This window comes from Cavia porcellus, unplaced genomic scaffold, assembly GCF_034190915.1.
Source record: "Cavia porcellus strain 051 isolate PalLab524CR breed Dunkin Hartley unplaced genomic scaffold, mCavPor4.1 scaffold_38, whole genome shotgun sequence".
NCBI lineage: Eukaryota > Metazoa > Chordata > Mammalia > Rodentia > Caviidae > Cavia > Cavia porcellus.
This window is the reverse complement of record NW_026947521.1, coordinates 3210290-3231481: the sequence shown is the minus strand read 5'-3', so window position 1 is coordinate 3231481 and position 21192 is coordinate 3210290.

The window sequence follows — 21192 nt, the reverse complement described above, 5'->3', positions numbered from 1 at the left end:
TTTAACAGTAATAACCATTAATGTAAATGGTCTCAATGCACCAATCAAAAGAAACAGACTAGCAGAATGGATCAAGAAACAAAATCCAACCATATGCTGTTTACAGGAAACCCATCTAACCCAGAAAGATACTCACAGACTGAAAGTCAAAGGATGGAAAACAATTCTTCATGCAGCAGGAATCCAAAAAAAGGCAGGAGTAGCCATTCTGTTTGCAGACAACGTGAACTTTAAACCAACAATGACCATAAAGGACAAAGAAGGTCACTACATACTCGTAAGGGGAAAACTCCAAGAGGAAGAGATAACTATCTTAAATATATACGCACCAAACTCCAGAGCACCCAGTTATATAAAACAATTATTAACAGAAATGAAAACTCAAATTATCAGTAACACAATTGTAACAGGAGACCTTAATACACCACTGACACCAAGGGACAGATCAACCAGACAGAAAATGAGCAAAGAAATAACAGAACTGAATCACACCTGTGAACAAATGGGTTTGATAGACATATACAGAATGTTCCACCCAACAACATCAGAATACACATTCTTCTCAGCAGTACATGGATCATTTTCTAAAATAGACCATATATTAGCTCACAGAACATATTTAAGCAAATGCAAAAGAGTTGAAATCATCCCTTGCATATTATCGGATCATAGCGCTCTGAAATTAGAAATTAATGACAAAGGATACTGCAAAAATTCCGCAAACACATGGAAACTAAATAACACACTCTTGAGTAATCAGTGGGTCACAGAAGAAATTAAACAATACCTAAAAGAAAATGAAAATGCAGATACAACTTACCGGAATCTGTGGGATGCAATGAAAGCCGTTCTGAGAGGAAAATTTATTGCACTGAGTTCCCACATCAGGAAAACAGAACGAATACAAATAAATAACTTGATGCTACACCTCAAACAGCTAGAAAAAGAAGAGCAAGTCAAGCCCAAAGCCAAAAGAAGAGAGGAAATTATAAAAATCAGAGCAGAAATCAATGCAATAGAGACTAAGAAAACAATCCAAAGAATCAACGAATCAAAGAGTTGGTTCTTTGAAAGAATAAATAAAATCGATAAGCCCCTAGCCAACCTTATTTAAAAAAGGAAAGAAAAAGCTCAAATTCATGCAATAAGAAATGAAAAAGGAGAAATCACTACAGACCCAATAGAAATACAGAGGATCATCAACACCTATTTCGAAAACCTCTACTCTCAAAAGTTTGATAACACAGAAGAAATAGACAGATTCTTAGAAGCATATGAAGTACCAAAGCTAGATCAAGAGGATATAAAACTGTTGAATAACCCAATCTCTGCTAATGAAATTGAGAATGTAATTGGGTCCTTGCCCACCAAGAAGAGCCCAGGCCCAGATGGATTCACTGCAGAATTCTACAAGAAATATAAAGAAGACCTAATGCCGACACTCCTCAAACTATTCAATGAAATTGAAAGGGAAGCAATCCTTCCTAAGTCATTCCTGGAAGCAAATATTACTCTAGTACCAAAACCTGAGAAAGACCCAACTATAAAAGAGAACTATAGACCGATCTCCCTAATGAACACAGATGCAAAAATCCTCAATAAAATATTGGCAAATAGGATCCAGCAAATCATCAAGAAGGTTATACACCATGACCAGGTGGGATTCATCCCAGGAATGCAAGGATGGTTCAACATACGCAAATCAATAAATGTAATCCACCATATCAATAAAGCCAAAAATAAGAATCACATGATCATCTCTATAGATGCAGAAAAAGCCTTCGATAAGGTCCAACACTTATTCATGATAAGAACTTTACAGAAAATTGGAATAAATGGTCTTTACCTCAATATAATAAAGGCCATTTATGACAAACCAACAGCCAGCATCATACTAAATGGCCAAAAATTGAAAGCCTTTACTTTAAAATCGGGTACAAGACAAGGATGTCCTTTATCACCACTCCTATTTAATATAGTACTAGAAGTACTAGCCAGAGCAATTAGGCAAGAAAGAGAAATAAAAGGGGTAAAGATAGGAAAAGAAGAAGTTAAATTATCATTGTTTGCAGATGACATGATACTCTACATAGAAGACCCCCTAAACTCCATTGAAATACTCTTAGATACAATAAATAAATTCAGTAATGTGGCTGGATACAAAATCAATACTCAGAAATCAATAGCATTCCTATACACGAACAACAAAATTACAGAGAGGGAAATAAGAGAAACTGGACTATTCACATTAGCAAGCAAAAAAATGAAATATTTAGGAATTACTCTTACGAAAGAAGTGAAAGACTTATACAGTGAAAATTATATTACACTGAAAAAGGAAATTGAAGATGATCTCAGAAAATGGAAAGACATCCCTTGCTCATGGATAGGAAGAACAAACATTGTGAAAATGGCCATTCTCCCAAAACTGTTATACAGATTCAATGCAATCCCAATAGAAATACCATCAACATACCTTATAGATCTAGAGAAATCACTCCTAAATTTCATCTGGAACCAAAAGAAACCTAGAATCGCAAAGGCAATTCTAAGCAGCAAAGACAAAGCAGGAGGCATCACAATCCCTGACTTGAAGTTATACTACAAAGCAACAGTAGTAAAATCAACATGGTATTGGAATCAAAACAGAGCTGAAGATCAGTGGAATAGATTAGAGGATACAACCACAACTACGAACACACTCAACCACCTTATTTTTGATAAAAGAGCCAAGCAGGTTCACTGGAAGAACGACAGTCTCTTTAATAAATGGTGCTGGAAAAACTGGCTCTCCATTTGCCGAAAACTAAAGCTAGACCCATGTCTATCACCATGTACTAAATTAAAATCTAAATGGGTCAAGGATCTGAATATTAAAACAGAAACACTAAATCTATTGGAAGACAAAATAGGTAGAAACCTTGGAGACATAGGAGTAGGTAAAGAATTCATGAACAGGACTCAAACCGCACGGGAAATACTTCCCAGAATCAATAACTGGGACCACTTCTTATTAAAAAGTTTCTGCATATCAAAAGAAATCTCCAGCATAGTGAAAAGAAAACCCACAAACTGGGAAAAGATTTTAGTGAACTCTCTCTCAGACAAGGGCCTCTTGTCTAAAACATATAAAGAATTAAAGAAACTCAGACCTCCGAAATTCAAAGATCCAATCCAAAAATGGGCATCTGAGATGAATATGCAATTCTCAGATGAAGAAATGCAAATGGCAAATAAATACATGAAAAAATGCTCATCATCATTGGTCATTAGAGAAATGCAAATTAAAACCACACTGAGATACCATCTCACTCCTGAAAGAATGGCCAGGATCAAGAAAACCAACAACAACAAATGCTGGAGAGGCTGTGGGGAAAAAGGAACTCTCCTGCACTGCTGGTGGGAGTGTAGACTGGTACAGCCTTTGTGGAGATCTGTCTGGAGATTTCTCAAAAAGTTGGGACTGGAAATCCCACTTATTCCAGCTATTCCACTTCTAGGCATATTCCCAGAAGAACTGAAAGCATCATACCACAGGGATATATGTGCACCTATGTTTATAGCAGCACAATTTGTAATCGCCAGATCTTGGAAACAACCCAAGTGCCCATCAACTGAGGAATGGATAAAAAAGTTGTGGTATTTCTACACAATGGAGTATTATTCAGCTATAAAGAAGGATCACATTGAGATATTTATCAATAAATGGGCGCAGCTTGAGACCATACTCATAAGTGAAATAAATCAATCTCGCATGTGTGAATACCGAATAGTTTCCCTAATGTAAGTAATGATTCAAATATATAGAAATATGTGGTAATCATGATTCCCCATTAGGTGGCCTTGAAGCCTTATAAAGTTTTCACTCATTAATTAGAAAGGCTTTATTCTGGGCTTCTTGATATGAAAATATTTGAAGCTAGAGTATATGAAGTTTTACCCAAATATTTCAAGGAAAAAGACACTATGGTAACTACTATTAAGTCAGGTTATATAGTGGTGAAGTACTAGGTTATTGAAACAGTCATGCTGTGACCTCTATTGTTATATTGTTATGTCCTGTTTTATCTCAATCTCCCCCTTATTGTTTCAAAAAAAATTATTTAGTCATTAAAAAAAGAAATTCAGTCATTTAAAATGTGCAATTTGGTTACATTCAGTATATTCAGAGTCATCACCCCAATTTCAGGAAATTCTTTCATTCTAAAGAAAATTCAGAACTTTCAACCATTGCCTACCTCTTTCCTGGCTCACTGTTAAAGAACCAGTGATATACTTTGTAGATTGTGTTCTTCTGGACATTTTGTATCAAAATACTCAATATGTGTCCTGGCTTCTTTTGGGACTGCCTTCTTTCACTTAGCAGGTTCTCAAGATTCATTCATGTTGTAGTTCTGTACTTTATTTCCTCTTCTAAGTAATGTCCTCTTGTGTGTATTTTTAATTCATCAAGCAGTTGATGGACTTGCAGTAGTTTCCATTTCAACAGTTATTCATACTGCTGTGCAAATACATGTACAGCATTTTGTGTGTGCCTGCTTTCATTTCTCTTGGCTTCTGTGTGGAGTCATGTGGTAACTCTCTGTGCTTAACCTTTGGAGAAACTAGCAGTGCCGGTCCATTTTCCAAACTTATTGCACCATTTCACCTTCTTCCAGCATTGTATGAGAGTTACAGCATCTCTGTATCCTTGCCAAGAGTTTTTATTCTTTTTGGTTGAAAGGTTCCATGCAAATGAAGTGAAATCTGATTGTGACTTTCCCTTGCATTTGCATTTTACTTTTATAATGCAACTTCTCTATTGGTGAGTAAGGGTGTGGTGTTGGGCATATGTGTTTTCACAAGCCGATTGACATTTGTGTATCTTCATTGGACAAATGTATACTTAAGTTCGTTCTGCATTTTCAGTTTGAGTTACCTTTTTCCTTTTCCTTTTTTTTTTTTTTTGAGACAGGGTCTTACTGTGTAGCTCAGGCTTTCCTTGAACTCCTGAAAAACATCTGGCCTCAGCCTTTGGAGGGATTCCAGGTGTATGCCACCATGCTCAGCTTTGGGTTATCTTTTCTGCTTTTTAATTGTGAGTCCTTTATATATCCAAAACATAAATCCTTTATCAGATACATGATTGTCAGATATTTTCTGTCACGCTGTGGCTTACCGCTTCACTTTCTAGTCCTGTTGGATCCTGTAAGTGTCAGTTGTTGTGGTAGGACTACTTTGTCTTTACTCCTATGGAGATATTTTTCTTCCCATAGGACACTAGCCAGTTCATGTCTTGCTGACTCTATGACATGAAGGGAAGTCAGGCTGACAAAGCAGAGCCCATTGCTGTCCTTTTCTCCATGCAAACTTTTCATCTTCCTTCCAGAGCATCCTTCCTATCTCCCATTCCTCCATCTTGGCAGAGCATCTGCTAACTCAGAATGCTATTCACTGCATGTTTCATTAACTCTTTGTGATTCAGTTATGTCTAGATTGTTATCAACTAGGAGGGGGGAAATGGAGCTAGAAGGGGATAGCCTTTTTCTTTAGAAATTGAGCCAACTGTCACCTTACAGTTCACAGTCCCATCCTATTTTGCCCTGGTATTGGCTCATGTGTATCACACTGATTTTATGGGGGCACAGATTCTACATGCATACACATATCTCCTTTCCCATAAGCTGTTACATGATTTAGATTGTGAATAGCAACCATGAGAAACTTCCTGCCCTATTAAAGGATATCAAATTCAATGCAAGATAGGAATTCATGAGTTGCCTCAAAAATACTTGATATTATCTAGTACACAAACTGCTATTTCTGTCCTGTTTCAGGCAAATACAGCTCAAGAGACCTGCTGTATTTATCCTAGCCCGGTCCTTGCCCACATAATTTCTCTCAGAAACAACTGTCTACACTTGAGAATGCAAAACTGAGTTCTAGACACAAGTCATAAGGCTCCAACCACAGGATTTTTCGTTTCCATCTAAACCATCCTTCTCAGAGTCCACATTATCAATTATACTCACCATGTACCTATCCTCATCTATAGTCCAAGTTAATATTTTAGCTTGTATTAAACCTGGATCTGAGAAACTGAAAGCTGACAAGTTTGAAAAGCATCTCATCTGTTTGCCAAAATGGAGCCCATTCTCCTCCATTTTTTCCAGACCAGCTATACATTTAAAGTAGTTACTTTCTGGTTCTGGGAATGATGTGTTCCCTTTTGCAGAAGTGGAGAAGTTACAGGGTTAGCCAGACTTGGCTTTGTGGGGTGATTATCCAACAGCTCCTAAGCCCAGTTTCTCCAAAGAGGTCTGCGTGTGTATTGCAAAACAATGTCAATACATGTGCCTATGTCTCATCCATAGCAATGAGACAGTAATATCAGCACCTCCCTTTTGTACTTGTGTCTGCCCTTGTGCTTTGTCATTAACCTTGGATCTACCCTCTTTCAGCCAGATACTGGGGGTTAGAGAAGGCAGATCAAAGCAATTTCAGAAATGTCAATGTAAGCTAAAGCCTCAGAATCATGCTAAAGAAATGAGGATTTTAACTACATTATCATATTTAAGATATGAAAAGTTAATGCTTGAGAGGGAATTAGTGAATCTTCACTTGTTCACAGGGTGGTTACAACATGTCAGGTGTAACCATGAACTTGGTTTTATACTGGAATGCTATGGTTTAAAGAAATGTGCCTGCTTATTAAGTGGACAGAGTGCAATGTGATGCTTATTGTCAGTTTGTGTAAATAACATCCATGTAAATTGACTCAGCATAATTCTGGGTGTGGAAGGTTTAACATAGGGAGGAGCACCACAAGGATTTTATAAAAAAGGAAATGAAGCTAAGGATTGGTGTGTTTTCCATCTGGGGAGTTCCAGTCTTTTTTCATATTGGATATCATATCTCCTGGCATTCAGTGCACTCCTCAGCCTCCAGCATTGACCGATAGTCTCCTGACATGGACTCACATGGGGCAGTACATTGAGCTGTGTCTGTTTGGCTGGATCTTTCAGATCCCCAATATGCAGACAGCCCTTTTATATTCTCCCACACTTGGCTCTGGGCAGGCATTGGAAGTCAACCTTGTAAGTTTTATAGATTTGTTTACCTCATAGTACATTTCTTTCTCTAGGAAATACTGACGGCTACAAGGAGATAGGATCATCTCCCCAACCATAGGGGAAACAAGAGAGAGAACTGAACAGATAAGCAGATGCTCTATTTCCCCCTGCAGCCTGGTGAATTGAGACTCAGATACCTCTGTCACAAAGGGAACATTTCCAATGCCCCTGGCTTCTGTTCAGCAGCATGCACATCAAATGCAGCATCTCTACCTAAAGCACTGTGAAAAGCCATTAAAATTCTCCCTGGACTGGCAGTGAGTCTCCTTGCTTATGATCTGTGTTCCACATTCTGCGCTGAGAACTCTTATTACTGGACTTCTATCCTGGCTTCCAGCCTTCTGTGTTTTCCTGTCACTCCCTCACCTGTACCTACTGCTTTCTGCCAAACAGGGTGATCAGGGACATCTCTGAGATGCTGTCCCAGGACTTTGGTCTGGATCTTACTGCTGAACAAGCTTACTCTCCTGACTCTGGGAAGCTGTGTCAGAGAGGACCATCATAATTGAGCTTGAGATCCGTGTTCTCTACTATGCACTGATCTGGCCTCTTTCCCTCCAGCAGGTCCAAGAATGGTGACAGGAGAAGTTTGAGCAGGTCAGGGATTAGCTAAGGATTCAGGGAGCCATGCATGGCTCAGGAGGCCCCCAAACCCCTTCCTGCAGTGGGTATCACTAGCTATCTCTGCCCTCCCAGGAACCACATTAAGGAGCTCACCTCCAAGTGTGTTAGGTTCATATAACACATTAAACTGTCATTAGGTCTTTTGCCTTACTAGACTCCCTAGACCCCAGAGTAACCATTCATGGCAATTTGAAACACAAAGTGGTGGGGCTACCACAGATGTCCTTGGGTCTCACATTCCAGGCGTATGCTAGAAATGCCTGGATAACTGTGCCAAAGGCCATACTTAAACATTAGTCATGGTCTCCTGTCCCATCTTCCTGGGATTCAGACAAACATACGGAGCAAGAATCTCCAGACTTACACAGGGTGCAGGTCCATAAGTCATGTAGGAGGTGTTTGCCAAGACTGTCTCATTCACCAAGTTTAGACATCAATAACTTTGAGTAGCCAAGCCAGAACCACTGGCCAGACGGCTAACCAGTATCTGACTGACACTGTGTGGAGCCTGAAATAAATGAGAAAATTCCTATTCGAGTAGCCAGAGGTACACACAGCATGAGTGCCAGCTCTTGGCCCTGGCTCCAGACTTCATAGTGGAGCATTTCTATGAGTCACCTTCCACATATAACCATATGTCAGGCCATTCCTATACCCAGTAGAGGTGAGCCCCTTTTTCCTACTTCTTAAAAATATAACAGGAGGCATGAGTAAAACTCCACAGGAAAGAAATTGGGAATCCCCATGAGAGTAACCAGAAGGCAGATGGACCATAGCCCTCCTAATGTATGAACAGGAAACTAGGCCATATTTTACAGAGCCGTATCACTGTGCCTACACACTAGAAATCCATGCAGTGATGGTTAAAAACCTGGGGACTGGACACAAATGCCCCATTTCACCCTGATGCTGCAAGACTGAATAGATGACTTCACCTTTGTCCAGGGGAAGATAGGTAAAAGCCACACCACTGCGTTGTGTCAGGTCTAGAAGGGCAACATTAGGGGTAGCCATGAGTAAGTTCTCTTAATCAGAATGAGTCTGTCACCAAAGCTAGTGTGCCACCACCAGCAAAATGACAACTAAGGAGAATGAGCTTTCTGCAGACAGACTGCCTCTGGTGCTATGACTTCTTCTGTGTCACCTGTTACCACCTTCAGCTTCATGTTTCCCAAGGATTTCTTAGGTCCCAACCAAGTCTAGGTGTGTTCAGAAGCTAAAAATCATGCAGAGGTTGCAATTTAGTCAGTCACCAAACAGTATCTCTTCTTTTTATAGGCACTGACCACGCACAACTTATGAGGAACAACAGGGAAAGTCATGGGTTCTAAGTAGTATTATGCTCCAAAGTCACAGTCACTATACGTCACGCTCCCAATGTGTGAGCCTGATGGGACACACTGAAGCCTGAGAAATCATTGCTAGGGAGGCCTGACTCCAGAAGGCTACACCTTGGTCAGACCGCAGTCTCCTCAACCTGCCTCCTCTCATTTTCACAGGCATTGATCCCTAACACACTTAAGATCTTATCACCTATCACAAAGCTTGACCTCGTTATTGAGCATCTCACAGAGGAGCAAGTGTTCCAGCAGCATGGAGAGGCTTCCTATGCAAGCCCCTCATTGCAACAGGTTTACCTGACTGTCACCTGTGCAGAGAATAAGTATGCAGTTCACTGTTAGCTCCTGCAGGTCCTACACAAAAGTCATGGAGACCCAGAATGTGGGTGCTGATCAGAGGCCCAGGCTCATTTCCAATAGCCTCTCAGGAGCCACCACCAAAGAGGAATCTGTCCCTTCCTGATGTGGTATGGGACCTGGCACACATAAAATGGTAACCCAACTCTGACTGGCCATAGCTACATAGTCTTAGGTTTAGAAGACAGATGCCTTTGTCAAGAAACCCTAAAAGCTATCAAAAGAAATACTCTGCAGGGTTATTTCCCTTTATCCAGCTTCTATGGAGAGTAGTATTTTAATACATTTATTTCTACAACTGCTTTGCTTTCTTTGGGTAAATCCTACTCCACAGGATTTCATGCTGTCAAAGGTTGAGGCATATTTAGATATATGTGCATACTCAGTTCTAAATTGGCTCATATTTGACTTCCTTAGAAATCATGTGGGTTTCCACACTGATTAATGAGTACATTCATGAATACTCAAAAAGAACTGGGAAATGGTGCCCTGTGGCCTCAATATACGCCTCAGAGCTGTCACTTCTCCTGAGCTTGGTTCCCTCAACATTAGTAAAATTTGTTTGAAGGATGAAAGGATTTCTTCTGCATAGTTGAGCAGCTCATATGATCTACTGATGACTTCATTGTTGAGTCTCACAAAGTGAGGGCATTAGGTGGTTTGTCTCATGGAGGTTCTAGTGCACCTGTGTCCATAGGACTGTGATGTGTCCATCCAACTGCCTCATGAAAGAGGACTCTATTCAGATTAGAATGCTATGAGGGAAAGGTCACTAAGCAGGCCGCATGTTCTTGAAAGTCAAGCTAAAGAAACTGAGTCTATTGCCAGCCCAAATGTTTACTGTATAACCCAGTACAGAAAATCCAGGCCTTTTTATTAAGATTTGACTCAGTTCAATACAATAACTCTTATGGAGCAGATGGACATTAAAATCTGACTCACAAAGACATAGAATGGCATCTGCAGAGGGCAGATTTTAACACAATCAGCACCCTGGCTGATGTCCCAGCACTGGTTCCTTTGTGAAACATCTTCTCTTTGCATTCTCTTGTCTCTATCTTGGAGTCACAAATCAAATAAAAATGTGGAACACGAGAGAATTGGAAATCTTTCAATGACCCACAACTTTTTTAGTTGTCTATTTTCCCTCACTTCTAGTCAACTCTGAACCACTTGCAAATAGAGATGAAGAGCTCAAACTTTAAACTTCTCTAACACATTGACTTCTGCAGTGATACTCCTGAGATACAGTTTTGAAAATTTGTGTATCTACAATAGTCCAAAATGACTGAGAGCATTCATCACTGGAAAGTGATCAGAGGTTCTTTCTAAGCTACACTCATTTCAGCATTTTGGCTATGCCATGTCAGACACCTCAATGCCACTGTTTTAAATGCTGACCACTCTGGTTTCTGCAGTGGTTGAAGCAGTAGATCCACAGTCTCTGCTGTTAGAGTTTAATATGCAGAATGCTGGTTCCTAGCTTCTTGATGTCCTTTAAGTAATGGGTCATGCCAGTCAAGAGTCAAAAACAGTGAAGAGAATGTGGAGGTTAAGGAAGCCATGTGCCACTCCCGATTCTTCCATGTATGCAATGTGATATTTGTCTGGATACTAACACTGGAGCTACGATTCTGCTACAGTCCACAGGCTTCTTCCATATTAGCATATTCCAATGGAAGTAACAACTTAGAAGGATCTCAGATGAATCCAGAGCACCTCATGCATCAGGTCATAATGGAAGAGTTATTACTTCTAAGATTCCCCAGGCTTTATAATGAGAATGTGAATGGATGGATTTGGCAGTGGCTCCAGGATGCCATTAAGTGAACTACACATGTGTACAGTTTTTTCATCTCAGCAATAGTAAGGTGAGTCAGTCTAAATTCATCCTGTCTAGCAAAATCCCATTGCAACCCACCGTGGGAAGAAGCAGTACCAGCATGGAGCCAAGATTTACTTGGGCCTGAGGAAGTTTGTCCTGAAGAGTACAAGATGTGCAGCCTGATGACATCATCTACTCAGCTTCATCAAGTACTGGGTAAAGGGACACAGTGGATAGGAACTCAATAGTTTTGTCATCAATTTAGACTTTAAATTCATTGCACCATTGACACAGACTGCAGCTCCAGAGGTTCTTTTTCTGAGACCCATCAATTTACTGAGTTGGGCTGAACCTATTTAGTATACTGAATGTTGCTTCTGCTCCATACCTACAGGAAGCTTGGTAAAAGCACCAAGAACCAACAAGCTGGTATAAGCTGCAACAAGGTGATTTCACTGACTGTACGGATGCAGCAGAAACTTCAGAGCATCATGACAATGTGTAGTTAACTCCTGGTATCTGAGGAGTTATTTTATGGAGAAGTTCTGAGTCAAGGTGGCAGACACTCATACTGTAGCACTCCTGAACATTCATGCATGCAAGAATGATTTTGTTTATTTAAAGACAAAAATGGTATCTGAGGAGTTATTTTATGGAGAAGTTCTGAGTCAAGGTGGCAGACACTCATACTGTAGCACTCCTGAACATTCATGCATGCAAGAATGATTTTGTTTATTTAAAGACAAAAATAGGACACTATCAAAACAGGTTAGTAGAAGAGTTACAATAACACATTGTGTATTGTTGTCTTTATAGTAGTTATTCAGTGTATAATATATAGGCATGATATCTTTTGCAGACTATATTAGCATAAATGTTTTCAAATAGCAAATATTGAGCTGAGTCAAATCTTTGTAAGTCCTGGCTTTTCTCTACTGGGTTGTATAGAAAACATCTGGGATGGAAATAGATTCCATGTACTAACAGGAGCTAGCTGTACAATTATATTAACCCTGGTGTTTCTTTTTCCCTTCTTGTTCCCTATCAGTTTGATTTTCTTTTGAACAGTGCTTAATCTGGTAAAGGAAAGTGGTCTTGAGGCCAACCTCCAAGTGAAACATTATGAGTGCTAATATTATCCTTTATGAGAGGGGAGAAATATGCGTCTCAGTGGAGATAAAAAAGATATCAATGTATTCCCACTGCACAATTTCCTGAAGACCTGATCAGTGCTAGCAGTGTTGGAGCAGTCTGCCACATTTATTCATTTATGCTTGCTTTGTTTGCATTCAGGCTGCTTCTCTGCATCACAGGGAGGCTAAAGCCACCATCTCTATTATCCAGTATTCTGGACTATGCTCTTCCCCAAAGCTCCTCCCTGGATGAATCATCAGGACCTCATCTTGTTGTAGCTTTTACTTTTGTACAGTTTTGGAGAACTTCATTCCCTGAAACATTTCCATCAGTGCTGTTCAGAGGGCAGAGGGCTGTCAGACTCACATTTCAACTCACCTGACTCAAGGTAGCCCTAGTGAGTGGAGTAGCAGTTGGAAAGAGCCACTATGTCCCACAGGGATTTGGTCCTGAACAACTAAGTGGAATTGCACTCTGCTCTCCTCCTGCTTGGATATCAAACCTCTGAGAAGGTCTAAGGGTGGTAGTGAAACCATGAAACCATCCTGATGGTGAGATGACCAGGTCTTCATGACTTTTAAGTGTTTCATAATTTGGCCTCACTGGAGAATCACTTTCTTCCTAATGATTTATTGTACATGAACATCTAGACTTAGGAGCTGCCTGGTCAACAGACAGCCATGCTGCTGATGGCTCTTCAGTGCTTGATCAATTCAGTTAAATGCAGTACCAGCATTGCTTTCTGCCAGTCCATGAATTTAAGAACCATCATGAAAGCAGACTGCTTAAACACAGTACGGTACAGAAAATATAAGCACTGAGTGAAACACAGTTCGTATATTGGACCAGGACTCACATGGAATTTGGATTGGTACCAAATGAGCAGTGATATTTGGAGGAAGACGCTAGGATGGCTAACAATGCCTTTCATTATTGAACAGATTCAATGAGCTTCAAAGCTATCAATGGCAGAACTACAGACAGTGGCTATTCTTTTCTCTATAACTTCCTCCAGTGTGTTTCTGGGTTGACCATGGCCAGTAGTATCTTTGATGTCATCAGGAAGCTACATTAAGATTCACAGAGGGATGATTTTTAGAAAATGGCAGAGGCACCTCAGTACTGGAGGATTTGCAAATCCCTTTAATCCATTAGCTTTCATGTGCATCCGATGACTGCACAGAACACTCTATATCCTTCAAGATCTCAAATCATCCAGCCTTTACTTCCAGTTTCATGTCAGGCTATACTAACACACAGCTTGAGTATACCTTGCATTTCTGAGCATACTTTATTCACACTCGTGCTTGCCAAGCCTTAGGGTAGCACTATGGATGTCTCAAGCATGATACATTTTATATACATGTTTTCCTAGCTGGACACCAGGCACACTGAACTTCTCCTAGATTTCAATAGTGCAGTTAAAATATCTTAACTCACTGAATGGGGAAATGGGAACCAGTAGTGGAAATCAAAACCGTTCCCAGCACAAGCAGGATATCATTTAGCACACACTTTCAAGCACAGCTCCAGCAGGATGCTCCTCATATCACTATGTTCCTGATGAAGTCAGCTCAAGATGCTGGATTCTTTCAGCACCTAGGAGTCATTCTCATTTTTATTTTGTCTTAAAATGTCACCATACAATAATTTGCTTCTTAGTATGGCCAGTGTTGTAGACCTCTCACTCACGAGAATTGCTACAGTAACACATGTGGCCATAAACTTGGCTAGGATGAAATTTCCACTAGCCCCAAGGACTTTCAAGCTCATCTTTTCAGACAATGTATTGAAATAGCATCTTTAGAGACATTGATCTGGATATGTGCTGGATGACCATGAGTTTTGAGAAAAATATCTTGGCCTCAAAGAAGGCAGAAACATGTCAAGAGTAACTTGCAGGGGATTTGCAAAGCATCAGCACCTCTTATTGACAATCTCAGCTACAGATTTGTGATTAGTTAGCTCAATGTACATTTAGACATATTTAGAGGCTGTTACATGATTTAGTTTGTGAATGTCTGATTAGCACCCAGGATCAGAGCTTGGAGACATTCTGGAGAAATTTCCTGCGTCATTTGAAAATATCAAATTCAACACAGGGATTGCTATGAGTTGCCTCAAAATCCTTGATACTAGCCTAGGACACAAACTGATATTTCTGTCCATTAAAAATTTACTCAAAATATTCTTTGCTTACTTTGTCTCAGAAGCTTCTAATATAAATTCCCCACACTAAGGACATAGTGTGATCTATACCAGTCACCCATAGGGTTGTGTCCTCTCTCCCTGCTGCACAGGGCCCCAAATAAAACCTGTGAAGCTTCACAACTACATGGGGGCAGTAGAAAGTGACACAACCATAACTGATGTGGCACAATGGAGCAGGACAGTACATTCAACGTGTTTAAGAAATGCCACTGTGAACTGAGTTAGAGAGGAACAATTCCCCCAAGGGGTGTTATATACATTCAACATCTGGTCACGCTCAAATTCCCACTGTATGAACCCATGTACTTACAGAGGCCAAAACAGTCCAGACACTGGATGCAGAGCCTGTGGTCACAGTATCTTGCAGTCTTAAACGACCACACTAAATGGTCCGTCTGGACTTAAGGAAAGTTGCCCAGGATGTGGACCTCAAGTTGCATCTCTATTCCTCACAGTCACCTCTGTGGTGACTATGAGAGTTGTCTTCTCCTTTATCTCCATTTCTTGCCTAAAGCCTTTGAAGAATTGGGATCAAGATTTTTGAATTGTCACTCAGAGACCTCTGCTACAATGGAACATAGCCAGGGTGCCTGGCTTCTGTTCAGTATCATGTATGTAAAACACAGCACCTCTACTTAACGCACTGTGAAAACCCAAGAGAAAACTCCCTGCACAGGCAGTGACACTGTCCTTGCTTCTGAATCTTTGCTCCATGCTCTGCTGTAAGAGAAAGCCAGCTACTGGACATCACTCGTGGTTTCCAGCCTTCCGTGTGCTGCTGACACTCTCTGGCTTGTTCTTCCTGCGTACTGACAAAATACTCCTCTGATGTCTTCTGCAGTTGGAGTTCCAGGACCCCTCTCTGGATCTTTTTCCCTATTAACCCTCACTATCCTGCCTTTGGCAGGCTGTGTCAGGGAGGACCACTGTATCTAAGCTTGAGCTACTTTGACTCAACTCTGTACTCACCTAGCTTCCTGGCTTCCAGCAGGTGTCAAAGTGGGTTGCATGAGATGTCAGGTAGATTAGGGAGTAGCTATGGGGTCAGGGAACTGTGTATGGCCTGAAGGCACTCAAACTCCTTCCTGTAGTTGTTGTTGCTAGAGATCAGTGTCCTCACAGAAAAGGAGCTCTCTTCCAGTGGTACCAAGTTCCTGTGGGACACTAAATTGTGCATGGCCAGATCATTTGCTTTCTGGACTCCCTAATACAAGAGTAGCCATTCAAGATAATGGAAAGCACAGCGCTTGTGTGGCTAGTACAGATGCTCTAGGATCACACACTACATTGCGAGCATACTACATGTGTGTGCTAGAAATGCTTGTGGGTCACTGTCAAATGCTGTTACTTAAATGTCAGATAGTTTGTCCTGTTCCAATTCCATGTGATACAGGGAAACATATGGAGCAAGAGTTTCCAGACTTTTATACACAGTGCTATTTCATGAGGCAGGTGGGAGGTGTCTACCAAAACAGGCTTGATCACTTCCTGGTGATCACTTTCTGAAACAATGAATGAGACAGGTGGCTAATAAGCATCTGATTGTGGTGTCTGAGGCAGATGTGCAAATTCCTTCTCGGGTAGCCTGAGGTGTACACAGCATGACTGTCTGTCTCTGGCCCTGACTCCATGCTTCGTAGGGGAGCATCCATATGAGACACCTTCCACATATAGTGGCATAGCAGGCCATTCCTATATCCAACAAGGGTGAGCCACCCTGTTTCCCACTTACCTCTTGTGAATACAGAGCACAGGAGGTTTGAATAAATCTCCACAGGGAATAAACTGGGAATCCCTCATTCCCATGAGTGTCATAAGAAAGTGAATGGACCATGATCCTTCTAGTCTATGATCAGGAAACTAAACCTTGTTTTAGAGAGATGTCTCACTGTGGTTAAGCACTAGAAATCCAAGCAATGATAGTTCAAAACCTGGGTACTAGACTCAAGTGCCCCATTTTATTCTGATCCTGCCTGCAGGACTCAATGGACAACTTCACCTTCACCCTAGGCAAAGATGGGAAGAAACCTCACCACTGGATTACAGTGGGCCCAGCAGGACCACATTGTGTGTGACTACCAATGGAAGACCCTCTGCCTTGTGATGAGTGTGCCACCACCAACTACATGACAACCAAGGGAAATGAAATTTGTGCAGAAAGACACCATTCCTGGTGCCATGACTGCTTCTGTGTCACCTGTGACCATATTCAGCTTCACTTTTCCTGAGATTCCCTAGGTCTTGTCCAAGTCAAGCAGTGTTCAGAAGCTGCAGGATTCAGAGGTTGCAATTCAAAGCCCTGATTTATGTATAGAAATAAGAGGACTTCATAGGTACAAGAAAAGCACTCTTTAGAAGACTTTGAACGGAAGAAACCTGAGTTTTCTGTATGAGACTCACCTTGTTAGTTTACGTGGTTGCAGAAGGACCTGACTTCTCACCTGCCTCTGCCACGGTGGGCACAAGCAGGGGCACAGATGTCCAGTGATGGCCCCAAGGCAGGTCACCAGGGGGCAAAGTCTCCTGTCTCAATGTCATTCTGACCTTCTTAGTTGCACGGAGAGGGATTTTGCTCACCACAAAACCCAAGCACGTACTTTTCTTGTGAAGCTCCTGTGCAGGTGGAATTTGTAATGAGACTTCCATAATAGAATCTGAAGTTATTAATTACCAATTATAGCTTGGTCTTAGACTCACTCCAGCATGGGAGTGAGGGAGATAGGTCTGAGGATCTGGCTTGTTCAATTTAAAAAGTAGAAGAAATTTAATTTGTTTAAATCAGATTTCTCCCAGGGAAAAGCCACAAACAAGCTCATCAACGCAAGTTCATTTTTCAAAAAGTGCTTTTGTTCAATGGAGAATGACTTCACTCAGGATGCAAGTGCATGCCCAATATAGAACTTTCACAGCCCCATGCACCTCTGAGCTGCCTTCTGAGTTCATTTCCAACTGCATTGTGCTTAGAGTATCAAGGAGTTCTGTTTCACTGTACTAAACTTATTTCTTCCACAAGAATCGTGCTTTCTTATACAGTACATTTTGTAAACTGACTTTTTCATAGTTTTGTCCAATAACACCAATCATAATTACAATGAAGAATACTATGGCAAAAAATAGTGATGGAACTGACCTTACCTCACTCGTTGAGTTTTCCCAAAAATGTGTCCAAGGAACTATACTGAGAAGTCACTGGTCCCTCTCCTGCCTCTCTTGCCTAGTGTGTGACCTTCAGAAGGGGCTGTGTTGTATTCATCTATGTAGCCCAAAAGCCTTCCATTGGTCTTGCCATCTATCTAGAAAGAGCTATTAAATATCTACAGAATGCAAGATTTTCTAGAAGTCAAGTTGAACTTCCCAAGCAATGTCAAATTCAGAGTAATATGATATCAGACATTTTATTACTATCCCAAAAGCAGTTATTTATAAAATTTGGAAGAAGCATACTATGTTTAATATGCTCTTTCATGCTTTTTAGGTGATTTTTTGCCTTGCAAGATAAACCATAGAGTAAATTGAAAAGAATGTCATTAATAATCAAGAGATGAAGTCGTTATGGGAAAAGCAGTGTAAATTCTCAGGCTGTGTCCGGAAGATTGGATTGCCACTCTTATCAAATGAGTGTACACACAGGCAAACTCTTTCATTCAGTGTATGTTAAGTGAGCATCTCCAAGGCACAGAGGTAGATAAAGCACACTGTGTAATCTCGGGAAGGTCAATGTGTAGTTACCACCTGTGTGAGTGACTTCACAGTGTCCAGTAAGTGCTGAAGTCCCAAAAGAGTAGCTGATGGTACAGCAACATCCACTATGGTTCTGAGATACAAGTAAACGACTTCTCAGAAAAAGTAACAATAAGCAGTCTCAAGCCAGTGAAAGGATCACTTATTGAGCCATAATGGATATATTCAGTATATTTACTCCTGAAAGGCAGTGTGATCTAGCAAAAGATGAAAACAAAACAAACTGTTGAATGCAACTGGATTGATATGTTAGATTGCATTTAAGATTTTTGTTTCATTGCTTGAGAGAGAGTCTGGGTGAGACTTCACCCACCTCAGCCTCAACTGCTGAGGTTACAAGCCTGAATAATGGTGCCTAGATTGAGATTACATCCAAATGAAAGTTTTCTTGGATAATCACATACATTCTCTGAATGCCTCTTTCTTCAAGGGGCAAATGTAGATAATAGGTTATATCTCACAAGATCACTGTGAAAATAAAAAAAGGGGGACAAATATGGAGGAAGCAAGACAACTACCACTTCTTTTGAAAACATGTTACCAACTGAATAAAAGACAAAATTTTTTTAAAATTTTATTTAAGGAGAAAAGAAAAAAAAAAAACAGAGAAAGGGTACAAGTTATACAGATTTACAGAAAAAAAATGAACAGTAGGAAATCACTAGTTAATGGATTACATATTGTCATCTTAGAAATAATTGTTCAAGTCACAAAATTAAAGCTTGTAAAGTGGACATTCCATCAATGATACTGCAAACAGATCTGTTCAATGATCCAATAAAACTCTATGATATCATTTTCTATCTTATACACTTAAATATACATGCAGTTATATAGTTTAGAGCACTTTCTTTTCCTCTCTTTTGTACAATGACTATTACACATTTTGGGTTTCATTGCTCCCACGGTTCTTATTACTTTTTTGGAAGAGAGTAAAACCAAATGTGACATAGCAGAACAGAATCGGTCAAGTCAAAAGGGTGGACATAATAGATAATGTGAAAACATAATACAAGGTGATCAACAATGGTTACCATAATGCCTCCCGCTATCTCTAATAGAATTGCCTATATCGTTAGTTATAATACAATTGAACAAAACAGTAAAGAATAAAACCGACAAAACCAAAACATTGAAGATATTGTAGGTCTTCAAAAGTAGATAAAAGTCAACGAGAATAGGAGTTATAATGAATCTCATTATCTTCACAGCTGATGCCTATCATACTATCCAGCAAAACAGAATAGGGGAACATCAGTTAAAAACCAGATGGTGAGAGTAATACAGGGCTTTAAGTCGAGGTAATGGAAAGTCAAAGTGGGTTACTATAATATATCCTGCTATTTTTTTTCCTTTAATTAAAAGGATAAAAATAAAAAAGTAAATAATGGAGTGGAGATTGAGATAAAAGAGGGCATAACAACGAAACAGTGCAGATCAAAACATAACCATTTAAGCAGAATAGTGTTTCACCACCAGATAATCCTGACCTAAAAGTAGTTACCGTATTGTCTCTTTCCTTGAAATCCTTGAGTACAACTTCGTATACTGTAGCATTAAGTATATCAAAACAATATAAAAGACAAATTAAATGAATGCAAGCAAAACCCAAGCTATGAGAGTGGCATACTGTGTAAACTCTTTTTCCAAAGGACAAAATAGTTTTTCAGGAAATGCAGACAATAAAATATATGATTTACATATACAACATGTTGTATGTAACTTGTAACATGGGTAACATAATTTGACATTGAATACCTATTACTATTCACATAATACATTAATAGTACACTATGTAATGTAATAGAGAAGTCACTTAGTAAATAATGCAATGATAGCATCAAATACAAGGAAATTAACTGCGAGTATTTATATAGCCCCTTGTGTATACCAGAAACTGAGCTTCACAACTTTATATGCATCTAATGTCATTTGATAGCCACAATATGAACCTATGAAATGGGTATTTTATTGTGCTCACTTAACACATCGAGATCCTAAAAGTATAATAATTAAGAGTACAACTCTAAAAGTCTATTAAGTGGCGAAGACCAGGTTAAATATTTAGCCATACCCTTAGCCAGAACAAAAACATCATAAATGACTTGTGAGAAAGGTGAAATTCTGACAGCATTTGAAAAAAATGCTCTCTCCCTTCCCTGTTGAACCCTTTCCTACCTCTTCCCTCTAGCCATGCCTTGGTTTCTAAGTGCTTTGTCAATATGCACATTCTAGAGATGTGATCTCAGCTTTTGAGCATATATTCTGTTCAGAATTTAATCTAGGACCCAAATATCTGAAATCATGATTAGTGTAGAACAAACGGAGCCCTCTAAAGAACTCAGAGTATTAATCCAAAGGGTATTAAAGCAACATTTTATTTTGTTTTGATTGTTGTGTGCTTGTCTTTTTGATACAGGGTGTTGTATTTTAGTTCCGGCTGGCCCTGAACTCTCTATGTGGTCCAGACTGGCTTCAAACTGTTCTCCTGGCTATAGTTCTAATAAAGTGTTAGTTACAAAGTAGAGGACCAGTATGGGTCCATCGCTAGCCTGTTGTCCTAAATATTGCTTTAAATATTACCTAGTCAATTGTGGCATTAGTGCACTCTCCAGTTCTGGTGTTTCTCTTTCCTCACCTTCCCCTTAGCTAGGGATCCTAAGAAACAGACCAAGGTAGAACAGCTTTGTTGGTTTTGCAGTGAGCCTGGGAGCCCATTAGCTTCCCAAGTAGAACACAGTTGGTGTCTCCAACTCCCTTTATGCCTCTCCATGCCAACTGCTAGTGGGGCTCCTTATGCTACAGGATGGCCAGGCTCAGGGAAACCTCCAACACAGCACAGCACTTA